The sequence below is a fragment of the Opisthocomus hoazin genome, chromosome 3, assembly GCF_030867145.1.
Source record: "Opisthocomus hoazin isolate bOpiHoa1 chromosome 3, bOpiHoa1.hap1, whole genome shotgun sequence".
NCBI classification, from domain to species: Eukaryota; Metazoa; Chordata; class Aves; order Opisthocomiformes; family Opisthocomidae; genus Opisthocomus; species Opisthocomus hoazin.
Window position 1 is genome coordinate 45,403,202 of NC_134416.1, and position 12,388 is coordinate 45,415,589.

A 12,388-nucleotide genomic window follows, 5' to 3' on the forward strand; every position below is an offset into this window, starting at 1 on the left:
GGTCAAATAACATCTTAATTTGACATAACAGAATAAATACGTCTATGAAATCTTCAAAAGGATCATATGAAATGGAACAGAGAAAAGCTGTACCAACATGTTAACCACCTTAAAGGGAAAGTTCCCAAAATACTTTACAGACTTAGAAGTGTCATGTAAACTATAAGTAAAAATGTCATTTTTGCTACTGGTAAAAAACCTCAGTAATGACAAACAGCAGCTCCATATAACCAAATCTCCATTTCCAGATGAAAATATTGGCCAAACCACTACATTGAGGGGAATCGACATTTTTCCTAAATATTAGGAAGGGTCCCACTCCAGCTAAGCAAACCCCAAGGAGTACATCTGCCTTCCAAGCTGGCTGTATCTATGACTCACATACCATTTTTTCTACTTTAAATTGATGACTTTGGCCAATAATGGCAGTGTGCTAAAGTTTCAGTAGTCTAATACTTGCCCTGAGCTTTATAGATGTCCATGTCAACCAGTAGTATTAGGAACCTTCTCCCTTCCCTTTGTAATGACTAGAGCAATCACTGTGGCATAGGAAAATGAGAAACTCCTGATAAAAACACCAAGGTGTTGGAGCGAGATCCAGGAATAGCCCAGATGATGTCATCCTCATAACAAGTGACGCAACAGAAGGTCAGAAGGACAAGTTTCGCCCAGGTTCTTTGGAGAGCACAGATCTGGGACCTATGCTTCTTCACTCCCAACAACACTTACCTAGCTCCTTGCTCTCCCCTTCTCCTTCACACATACGCAGTTTGCCTCCCAAAACAAGGTGCCGTTCAGAGGCGTGCAACAAGGGTTTCTGCATCAATAGAACAGTCCATAATGCCTATGTTCTACACAAGGTGGCTTTACTTAGGTGCTGGTTTCAACATACCTGTCAATGTACGTGAAACTAAAGGCACAGCCACGCAAACAAATTGCACCGAGTAAGAAGGGGCCCTGCCTGAGCTACTGCACAGTACCCAACATATGCATTTAGTGCGTGACACTTGAAAGAGAAATAAGAGTTAGCTTCTCCCCGTTTCACTGAGCCTCAGAAGGCAATATGGGACGGAGCGAGCAGCTTGCTAACATTTAGTGAGTTTGGGGAAAATTAAGGTGTCTCTCTAATATCATCATCAGGCTGCAGCCCAACTAGCTCTTGAACTGAAATTTGTCACCTTGTCCGCCCCTTCCAGAAGGCGCATAGGAAGGTATATTCACAGGTAGTAGCTGATACTTGAAACATCACATTCAAGTAAGGCAGCCTAATGCTCAACCTCCACATGACAGGACATTTTTTAGGGAGAATCATTAACAGCTACTATGACTAAGGGGAGAAGCAGGTTATTTATGAACATGGCCTTCAACTAGTTAAAGATGTTGTTGGCAATAAAAAGTCTTTTGCAGATGTGGTCTCTTGCTTTGAGATGTGCTTGTAAATGAAACTCATTGTAGTACTGTAAACGAACTCAAAGATGAAATTATCACAACATGTCAATGAAAACATAATGGAGGACAGCAAATTCATGGCCAACAAGCCTTGACGAAGGTTTTGAGGGTGGTCTCCTAGAAATCACACCACTTCTCCTTTGGGCTTATCTTCCATTTTCAGTGTGTTTAATAAAAGGGGAAAAGGGGAGCAGATCATTCGTGCATACTAGATTTTGTTCTTTCAAATTCAGATAACCATATCCCCATGGAATAAACCTAATTATTATAAACCTGACCATTTTATGCATTCTACAATGCGCTTTAACATGGACTAAGATAATTATGACTAAATCAGTGCAGAATGACTTCTGTCAATGGATCCTAACTCCATACTATTGGTCATTTTGTAACTGCTATTGCTTTGCACCACGCTGCCTTTACCATTCTGCTCCACTGGTCAGAGGGCTTCATCTGCTGTCACCTCCACGTTTAAAATGCTGACATGTACTTACAATCAAATTTGCAACTTAAACATAGCATGCTTGTTATAATAGCATCACATTATGCCTTAGGCACCTGTCTAAAGCACTGAGTTTTACAAACAACTCACAAAAGAAAAGCAGATTGTTTTTCACCTTCTTCAGACGCCAGTGTATAGTTTGGTTGCAGAAAAAGAGTTACTTCTCCAGCAGACTGGTTTGTGTTTCATTAGCTCTGCAGCATTAGGTATATGCAGAGGAACCCTCCTGAAACACAGGCCATTGTACTGAGGTGTGCAATATGGATTTAAGAATGAACTTTAAGCTCAGAGGAAAATATGGGGTTAAATCATTCATGCTGATGTGAGCTAACACTCTTACTCAGAGTCCAGTTCCTCCTGGAAGTTTGCAAACCTTGGACAAGTTTTCTTAAGTCACAAGAGGAAGTTGCAAGAGTTCTCAAAAAAAAAAAAAATCCGACAGTGTCTAATGCGGTGCCAGTAAATTACAGTAGCAGAAATGAAGTTGTGTGCTATTTCATCTTTACAGGAATACCAGAAGAACATTCGGCACTAACTGTGTAAGCATCCCTGTGAGAAACCTCCTCATCTTGTTCTCACTGAGGTAAGTAGCAGAACCTCCCTTAACTTCAAGGATGCAACATTGTACTCCAGGTTCTGGCACTTCACAGAGGTCTATTTATAATTCATTTATTTTACTTAATTTTAAACTCTGTGTTAATTATGTTCCTTTGAGGGCACGAACACAAACCAGGCATGTTCAGTTGATTTCTCACCCAGCTTAGTAAACTGTTCTAAGCAACTGTTGCAGTTTGGGCTACTTGCCAGGGCACCAAAGAACATTGTCTGAACCAACAGTTTGCTGCAAATACCATAAATAGAACTAAAAGAGCTATATCATGAGCAATTTTTGGAGGTTTTTAAATTAAACCCTTGAGATCATGGTTTTTTGAATAGACATGAGTACACTCTACCAAACATACCCTGAAGGACTGCAGATTGCCACTGACTTGGGTTCGAAAGCCTAACGTGTGAAGACAGAACCACTCTTTAACTTAAGTCTTGTGAAACTACACGCTCAGGCTGGGGTGACAGAAAGAGTGTAAAAGGAAATATATCACCGAATGAACACGGAGTAACAATTCAAACCCAAGTTTCCAAGCATGCTTTTCACATTTGTGCACACATGAGCATGAATAAGAAGTTTCTCTAAAATTAACCAAAATGAAACATATTTGACATTCTTTCCATTTTCAGAATGGAATGAGAGTGGGAATCTGGAAAGTCTCTTTCGAGGGAGGGTTGTGAATCGCTGGTGTGATGCTTCACATGATTGTTCCTGCTTCAAACATTCTAAGGAAGAGCTGGAGACCTTGGATTTTAGACACGTGTATGTCTTTGCAGATGATCTTTCTCAAGGGCAAGAGCGAACACAGAGTTGCCCAAACCCCTGGGACAGCAGCTATGCAAGAATGTTAATGTGATTAAAGTTCTTTTATATTTGAGAGTTATTCTACAGTAAACAGAAGTTCTGAGCAGTGGACTTACTTGAAGAAGCATGTCGTATTTGCTCAGTATGTTAATTTATTTCATTTTCAGAAATCGATTAATAATTTGACTGCTGACAATATTTCAACTCTGCTTTGACATTTCTTGTTTTCTCTCTCCAAAAAAAACCCACGTTGCTGTATTCATAACGTATCATTACTGGATTGCACAGCACTTAGTATTTTCTGTTGTTTCTAGTCCTACTTGATGGTCAAGAGTCTTGCAGCTGATAGCAGAAGAAGACCTAGCAGTTACTACCATAGCGAGTTTCACCGAACCAGGCTCTGATCCTGTAAGCGACTGCACACAACTTGCAGGAGCTCCACAGGCTTTGGGAGACTCAGGGCAGGACTTTCTAAACAAATTGCAGGACCTTAAAGAGTAGGACAGCACGCATGATAATTTTGGCAGATTTAGACTCATGGTAAACTGGAAGTCCATGACAAGCACTATTTTCACATTCTCACTGCAGACTGCAAGAATTTCGCAGCGCTGTTTTTACTACCATACTGGCTACTCATTACAGTTTATAACCCTTCTAACTTCAGATATCAAATATATAGCTCATAGGCAGGCCACGTGATTACATGAACCTAACAATACCATCGTAGACTGTGCACAAGTGCCGTTGTTTATTTGTGACTTCAGCACTCACGGCTCACGCAGCTAATTTGCCAAGCAAGAACTAAGAATAAATCAGTGTTCATGATGGTTACCCAAGTTTGTTTCAGAACTGTAATGAGTCCACAATCAACCTACATCTGAATCCCATAGAGTTAAGCGCTTTAAAACCAGTAAGACTGCTTCTTTGCTGGGCACACACAGGAAGTTCTCAGGACAAAACAAACTATATGAGAAAAGGTGTAGGAGAGGAGGCTGAAAGCCCTGAGAAGTCAGAAATGGGGTTGATGCTGAGAAATAAATGAAGAGGGAACGCTGCAGACGCAGAGAGCTAAAAGGAGAAAAAAAACAGTCAAATAAGTATGCAAAGGATGATAACCAAGAGGGTAGAGACAATTACAGTTCCTAGGAAAGCACATTTTCTCAATCAGTATGACAAGATACAGAACATGTAATAAACATAATATAGTCACGTCGCTGAAATCTTATTCTGAGCTCAAAGAAGAAATTACTTTCCTGTGTCATATAGTACCAAGCACCCTGATATTTTTGCTTGTATTGCAGGAGCAAGGAAAAGGACTTTTCACCCATCTAAACCTAGCAGGAGAAGACAGCCATTGTACATAGTTAAATACATTACAGAAGAGAATACTGTTCTGATCTCTGATTCAAATAAGCTATTCAAATGCTGAGTTTTGCATTTTCTGACCCTTATATCCAATGCCCTCAGACTTGCTTAAATGCTCCATTGAGAGCAGAAACATCTCACCTGAAGCACCTTTCTCCCACTTGTTCGCTCCACCAGCCAATTCTCTTTCCCACTGGTGCCAGCTCCGCTGAAGCTGGTTCTTCAAAACTCGCACTGCCTTCTCAAAGCTGAGTTCCTTAAGTTTCACTTTCTGCAAGGACAGAGCGTACGGGGCATGTCAACACCGAGGCAAATGGCAGGGAAGTCCTGTTGCCTTAGCACCATACCCCTACAACACCAAGCCTTGGTTTCTTCCTCACAGGACAGCACACATGCCAAGAAGTTGACATTCTGCTTCACTGAACCAGGTGGATTTACAAGGAGGGTCAATGCTGGCTCATAAGCCCTTCACATGTGCCACTATACAGCACAGAAAAATCTCCTGCATCCAACAAAAATAAAACTTGACTGGAAAAGGTCGAAGCAACATCACAGAATGGTAGACAAAGGGGTAGCAGACAATCCGTGCTGACCATTTTCAAGATAGAAACTAAACTGTTTCAAGTTGGTTTGAAGTCATCATTTTAAATCAGATGTGATAAACAGTGGTAGCTGGCTCTAAAGACAGATTATACCCACACATTAGACAGAAGAGTCTTGCTGGCCATCTACAGAAGTACAAAGCTGCCCTCTAAGGAGGAACAGGCTTCTTAAAACGCTGCGAAGACCATGTCAGTACCACCAGGTCGGTACTGCACTGGACTTCACACCCCTCCAGGAAGCTGTGGGTACATATTTCTGGGCACATATTCCCTGAGAGGGTAGCACAAGTAGATTACAAGTGATAGTTAGATTAAAGGTGCTGAGGCTTGTCTTTCTGGAAGTGGAAAAAGAAAAGTTGCTGCGCAGACATCTAAATCAAGACAGTTTATACCACTGACAGTCCTGAAGTCAAAGCTGGAGAGAAAGAAACAACAGAATGATGTTGGGGAAATAAAAGACTGACGGGAGAAGAAAAAAGGAAACAGCGGTAGGAGTGCTGCTACAGCAGGACAAAGACTGAAACACGGCTTTTGCCAGGAAGTTGGGGAGAAAAAGCCCCAAACCACCAGCACATTCTTACTAATGAAGACACTTCATGAAGCAATGTGGCTCTACAGGCTTTCTCAGCCACACTGGTAAACCTCATGGCAGAGGGACAGGAACTGTGAGCAAGGAAATTCAGTGGGAGATTTTCAGAGGAGGCAAGTTCTCCTGGTCAGACCTCGTGGAAGAACTGCTGTCCACCACCTGCCTAGCAGAAACCGTCAATCAGCCCATCTACACCCCAATAGAAATGAGCTTAGCATTCACCTCAGCATGGCCCGGTGCTTCTCCACTGGTGCCAGGAGAGCTGCTGCAATCCCTCTCGCAGCCAGTGCAAATACAGCTGGAAATTGTCAACCGAGCAAAGACCTCGCAAGGCAGAAAAAGGAAGACAAAGTGCCACACCAGCAACACAGCAGAAGAGTTGCTTAAAAGGCAACTCTTCCTACATCCCTCACAGGCTGCAACGCTTCTCTCCAGCCTTTGCATAGTTCTGCAGATCTTTTGCAACAGTAGGTCTGCAGTTACAAAAATGTACTTTCAATCCCATTTGCATGCTCTGCTACGCCATAACGGCACATTCAAATGACTCTTGCGATGTATTTTGAACAAGTTGAGCCCAGAACATCCAACATGGGATTTCCTCTTTCTCCTGCCCATCTCCTTCCTGTGCGTTTACCTAAAACTTTCATTTCCTCAGTGGCATGGACACCAGCTCTGGCAAGTCCTTAACCCTGTTCCCCAGCTCCGGGCCGCTCATGCCTGAATCACAGCTACCCTAGGGCACTCAGCACTTATTGAAGGGTTTTGGAAATCCCATCAAGACATGCTGTAAGGGTGGGGTTGCCCTGGAGAAAACCATTTTCTGTCCACTGGGTCTAATGAATGCAAGCCTCATGATGAATGCAAGCAAGGAATGCTTGAGAAGGCAATGTCAATAAATGCAACAGATGCGCTACCATCCAGATCTTTCCCTATTCAGTCGATACTACCAGGAAATATTTTCTTTGTCTGAATAGAGTGAAACTTTGTCATAGGTCAGACCTTCTGATTTATAAATAAGTTATCATTATGTAGGAATTCACTCTAATGTACTCTTTACCTTTTAATATTAATTTTGTTCTAAGCCCCCTAGTACAGTCACACATGGAAAGCACAAACCTGCTTAGCAGCCAAATACACTTCTGCACTAACTCCTGTAATACTATATTTTTTCAGTTTGTGCCCAAGAATAAGCTTGAATAAGATTTCATCCAAAAATTGATCAAACAGGCTTGTATACACCTATATGCACAAACTAATCAAGGGAACATGAAAAGCAAAGCAATACATTACAGATGCCACATCAGAAAAAACCCTGAAGAGGCTATCCTTTTGTCGACGAACTTCCTGAAACGGCTTTCTGTTAGAGCAACAAAGGAGTAGTTAGGAACACATCCTGGAGGGACTCCATGCCCTCCAAACCTTTATCACATCCAGACTTTCAGTAGCCCTCTGAAACAGAGAACACTGCAGAAAATGCCATTCCAGAAGAGTAGCTGCATCCCATTCTTCAACCCCTGTGGCAAGCTACCAGATTTTCCAGTTCGAGAGTGCACAGTTCGCTATCACAGGCACTTTCAAGAAATGGCTTGGTCACAAAAACGTGGACAGCAAAAAGCAGGCCTTTGCCAATTAAAGTAGTAAATTCTACAACATATCAACCACAATTTAGACAGGAAGAAGTAGCCTCATGCTACGAGCAGCAGAGACCATAGAGGAAGAAGGACACATTGTTCAGACTGTTTATCATTGGAGTCCTTTGAACTGAAGAAGTAAGATAGGACGCTGCGCAAACACAGGAACCAATTGTAGATACTTCAGATATCAGCAGTTTGAAAAAGACAGACAATGCAGACCTAAGGGATAGCAAATACTGGCCTGAACGGTGCCAGTCTGCCCTTCCCCCCCCCCAAGAAATGAGACGTACCCATCCCCCCCTTCACCCTTCCCGGGTCTCCTCCTCCTCCTCTCCCCAGCAAAGTGTTACTGCCAAAAGATCGTCTGTCTTCCGACGATGTTTGGCTGACGAAAATAACTAATCTATTTACCTCTGTGAGTAGTTCTTTAGGGCACACAACAAATACAAGCATCACGTAAATATTTGGAGGAAATGCTTCCAACACAAGATGAATTCTGCCTTTGCGTTTTGTTCCATGAACCCACATTTTCAGGAAAGGTGCCGAACACGACCATGCATGATTCAGCCTCGGAAATTACAGCATTTAATGACAACGTCAACAGGAAACATATCTGAATCAGGCAAAAATAAATATGAAAGCACAGACCTTTCCATCCTTCCCTGAAGGACAATGAAGTTTAAACTAGGAACAGTCACATGAAGGACAGTTACATTGTATTTACCTTTTACTCAAGGAAGCTGGTTTCTTGGAGAAGGTACCATTACTGTTTACAGTATGGCACTCTCCCTCTCCTTGTATGCTTCACTAAAGACTGTTTTCATAGAAATAATTTTACGTTTTTTATCTGTGTAGTTTCCTGTGGTACGGCTCGGCAAGTCTGGAAGCCTATCTCTCTACCATCTCTAGAACTCCTACACTCTCATGGAAGAGAGGACACAAATAAATGGGAGAAATAGGAAGCAGCAATGTGATCAGCAGGAGAAAAAAACCTAATTCTCAGCTGGGCAATTGGTTCTTCTACAGGATGAAGCTGTTCTTAGAGATAGAAATCCTGCAGGGGTAGAACAACAATAAATACTGCTTAACGAAGTCACGTGGTTTGGTGTAATTATTTACACACCCGGCTCCATCGCTTCAGAAGGAAGTATCACCTACTGCACACAAAGCTCACCCAACCCTCAGGATCCCCGGCCGACGGATTCTCCTCCCATCCCTCGCATTGACACGTGACAGCTCACACCCTGCAGGGACCACTGGTGCTGCAGAAACACACCTCTGCGTACAGCCACGCTGCTGGATCGGAGTGCCAGGAATCCCCATCCACACCTAATGCCCACTCCATGTCTTTATTTGTTTATTTATTCCTCATCTGCTTGTTTTCTGTGTTCATCCAGTTTTGCAAAGGGCTCCCTGAAGCCCAGGAGTAAACGTGTCTCTACAAGTTTGACCCTGGACGCAGGAAATAAAGTCACTCAGTAACCCAGAATACGCACATATGGAAAGGAGGGAAGACCTCACCCCTCCCCTGATGACCTAACCCTTTGAGACAAATAAAAATTGTTTCATGGTCAACACGTTTCCATCCAAAAACCTCAAAGATGCCCATCAAGAGTCAAAACAACATGCAAAGTACAGAGAGGAAAACATCTCTTTTTCCTGACAGAAACGGAATCACATCTGAGATTAAACACCGCAGTTTTTACACATTCCTGAATTGCTATAGAGAGTCAAATGCTGCTCTGTGGTGTGCAGCACAAGGAGGGCCAGATGCAGCGCCTCCTGTCTTCTGAGCCACCCCGCTAAACCTCAGCTACTAAGCTGAGCCAGGAGGACCTTGGACCTTTTTCATCGCCCGTTTCAGGAATCGCTTCCTGCGGCAAAGAGCCAACAAGGCCATAGGAAGATAGCTCAATTCAATTACGTTGATAAAATGGGGGGGAAAGTATTATGAAATAGTTACGTATACATTCATAAATATATGCAGGAAAGAATTTCACATTTATGGAAACTCTTTTGAAAGGGTAGCATTAAAAATTGGAATATTAAACACCTTAAAGGCAATGAGGTTTAACTTTGCATGTGAAAGTTTCGTAATTGATTGCATTGTCAGAAAAAGCCGTTGCGCAACTCCACTGGTCAAGTAACTTGTAACGCAAGGCCTAAGCCTTACCTTGTCCTCTGTATATTTATATAGGAAAAAAAACCCTTATTTACTCAAAAAAGCTACAGGAGAAAAGCAGAACAACTTCAAGTCAGCCAGCTACTGTACAAACAAAGATGATCGTTCTGCACCATTACAGCTAAAAAAACCCCCCAAAACAGCACACAATTACAACAGGCCTTTGTTATTACATCAAGAATTCTTTCCTAACTAGTCTGTAGCTCACAAAGCTGAAATGGAGACAGAAAAAAAGCTATAAATCTCAGAGAGATAGACAGAATTAGGTATCTGTCGATCTCAGAGTCTATTAATTTTAATCCTTGCCCAAGATTTCATAACGTCCTATTAAGGGTATCTAACTCCTTTCTAGCCTGTTCTACTTTTTCAGAGAAAACTGTTTGATTTTTTCTCATTCATACTTTCAATTTTGTTGATGGCACCTGTTATAAAAATATAAAGTCCAACACATAAAGCTAAGTATCACCGACTCTGCATTCAATACCAGGCTGGAAACAGTCCACACAAACACAATTTGACTATTCTTTCGGTAAAACCCAGCTACAATTTCCCAACATAGTTTTGCAATTTGCCAACAAAAATCTTCCCTTTTTTTTAATAACCCTTTAGTGATACTTTGGTTAGTGCAGACTTACCTACCTGGCACTCATACTTTACAGCTGCTTGCAACTAACATTAAGATATATAAATTACAGAACTCTTCCAGGTACTTTATCGGATCAAGCTAAAAAATGTAATTTCCAATTTGTATTATGATGTGCTAAAATATGTTAAGATTGGTCAGACTGTGGGTTGATATTTTTTTTTTTTTAAGGTGGGAATGAAAGGCAAGAGACGAGATACTGATTTGGAGTTTCGGATGAAACAACAGAGTAGGAACCCAACCTCAGTGCTGCCTGCATACATCCACTTAAGAGAAGTTTGAAGGGCTAATCTCTGTGGTGGGTCGTGCCAGCGGAGGTCAGCAAGATGAGTTCTCGCAAGCCCACTCACGGCAAACACATAAAAGAAGCAATTTCAGCAGGAACTCTCGCTGCTTGACTGACAGTACAGCATCAGCTAGGGGGATCTAGCTGGACTTTCAGATCCTAAATTAAAACTGGCAGGCGAAAACCCCTCCAGACCTTTCCTCAGGCATACCGCACCACTACAACAGCAGTCAGCACGAAGCACCCCGCGCCAAGCACCACAATACCATTTTCTCGTCTTGCTTTGAAGCTAAAGCACATTTGAAGCCGCGGGTTTGAGAGGAAGCAGCTTTAGCCTGGACGGGGGTGCCCCTCCTAGCAAAGAGCGGTGGCAGCAGGAGCACCCAGAGGCCACACCGCCTCTCCTCAGCCAAGGCGACCGCCTCTGGCTTGGAACACCGTGACCAGCCAATTCTGCGCGCTTGCCGGCACGCAGCGGCCAGCGGGCACCGAGCCCTCCGGACCGCAGCAGCAGCCGGGCAAAGCGGCAACAAATCACGCTTTGGAGAATGACCCCCCCCACACAAGGCCATTATTTCCCCGAAGACTCCCTCCAGCCCTACCGGGAAGGTCAGGCGGCAGCGGCACCTCCTCCGGGCGGCAGAAGCGAGGGCAAAGCACCGGTACCCGCTGTGCCGTGCCGGGCGGTGCCGGGGGCACGGAGGCACCCGGCCGCGCACCCCCCTCTCCCGCCTGCCGCGCCCGGGGGGAGCAGCCGGCAGCGCCGGGGCCGGTCCCGGCGGGGCGGCGGGCGGAGGCAGGCACTTACTTTCCCCGGTGCGAAAGTTGAGCGGCGGCGAGCGAACTCCACGGTGACGGCCGGGGGCGAGCGGTGGTGCGGTGCGGTGCGGTGCGGTGCGGTGGGGGGGGGGTGTCCCGGTGCTCGGCGGGGCCGCTCCGGCTGTGCGTGCGGGGCGCGGCGCTGCCGCCCCGCTCACTTCCTGGTGCCGGGGCCGATTTGCATGCGGGGCTGCGAGGGGAGAGCGGGGCGAGGAGGAGGAGGAGGAAGGGGGGGGGGGGGAGGTGCAGCTCCGCCGGCTGAGCCGGGAAGCCCGGGGTGGGGGGGAGCTGCAGGCGCGGGAGGTGGGGAAGGGGTGGCGGGGCTGGGGCTGGGGCTGGCCGGCGGACCCGCGGCGGGGACCGGCCGCCGTTGGGAGCGATGACCGAGCACACCGGCGTCCGGCCGAGGGGCGAAACAGAAAACGCTGTCTCGTTCCGCCGGCAGCCTGAAAAACCACCACGAACTTCTCCAAAACTCAGCTGTAGCAGCTCCTCGGGTCCGCCGCAGGCTGGGCTGGAAGAAAACAAAGAACGAGCAAGGTTATCTTTCAATTTTTCTTTTGTCTTTTTTTTTTTTTCTCCCCAAGAATGATTTACCAGCGTGTTGAAAAGTGAAATAAAATCCCGTAGGTCAGCAAAACAGGAAACACGAATGCATGGACAGAACACCCAGAGGATGCAGCTGAAAAGCTCCACAAGAACCAGAGTCCAGGTGTCGTAGGTGTGCTGCCAGACCACCCAGACGAGCTCGGGTGACGGAGATTTCAAAGGCTGAATTTCAAAAGCAAAGCAATTAAGTTTTCCATATAAAGTGTTGAAGACAGTGGAACAAGTTTGGGGAACAGTGGTACTAGGTACAAGATGCAAGATGCCTCAAGGGATCTCTGTATATTTTCTTGAAGTCCA

General features: G+C 44.8%; 1 protein-coding gene across 3 annotated transcripts in view; it reads right to left on the bottom strand.

The window, feature by feature from the left end:
• LYN (LYN proto-oncogene, Src family tyrosine kinase) overlaps nt 1-11,643 on the bottom strand; it is a 53,889-nt gene extending 42,246 nt beyond the window's left edge. For 2 of the 3 annotated variants that reach the window (XM_075416134.1, XM_075416132.1), the window contains exon 1: nt 11,472-11,643. The gene's annotated coding sequence lies outside the window, so the exon portion shown is untranslated. Of the gene's footprint in view, nt 1-4,868; nt 4,999-6,140; nt 6,200-11,471 lie in introns of those variants that run through there. The other variant, XM_075416133.1, reaches the window with a different exon arrangement.
• Between the last annotated feature and the right edge of the window lie 745 nt (nt 11,644-12,388).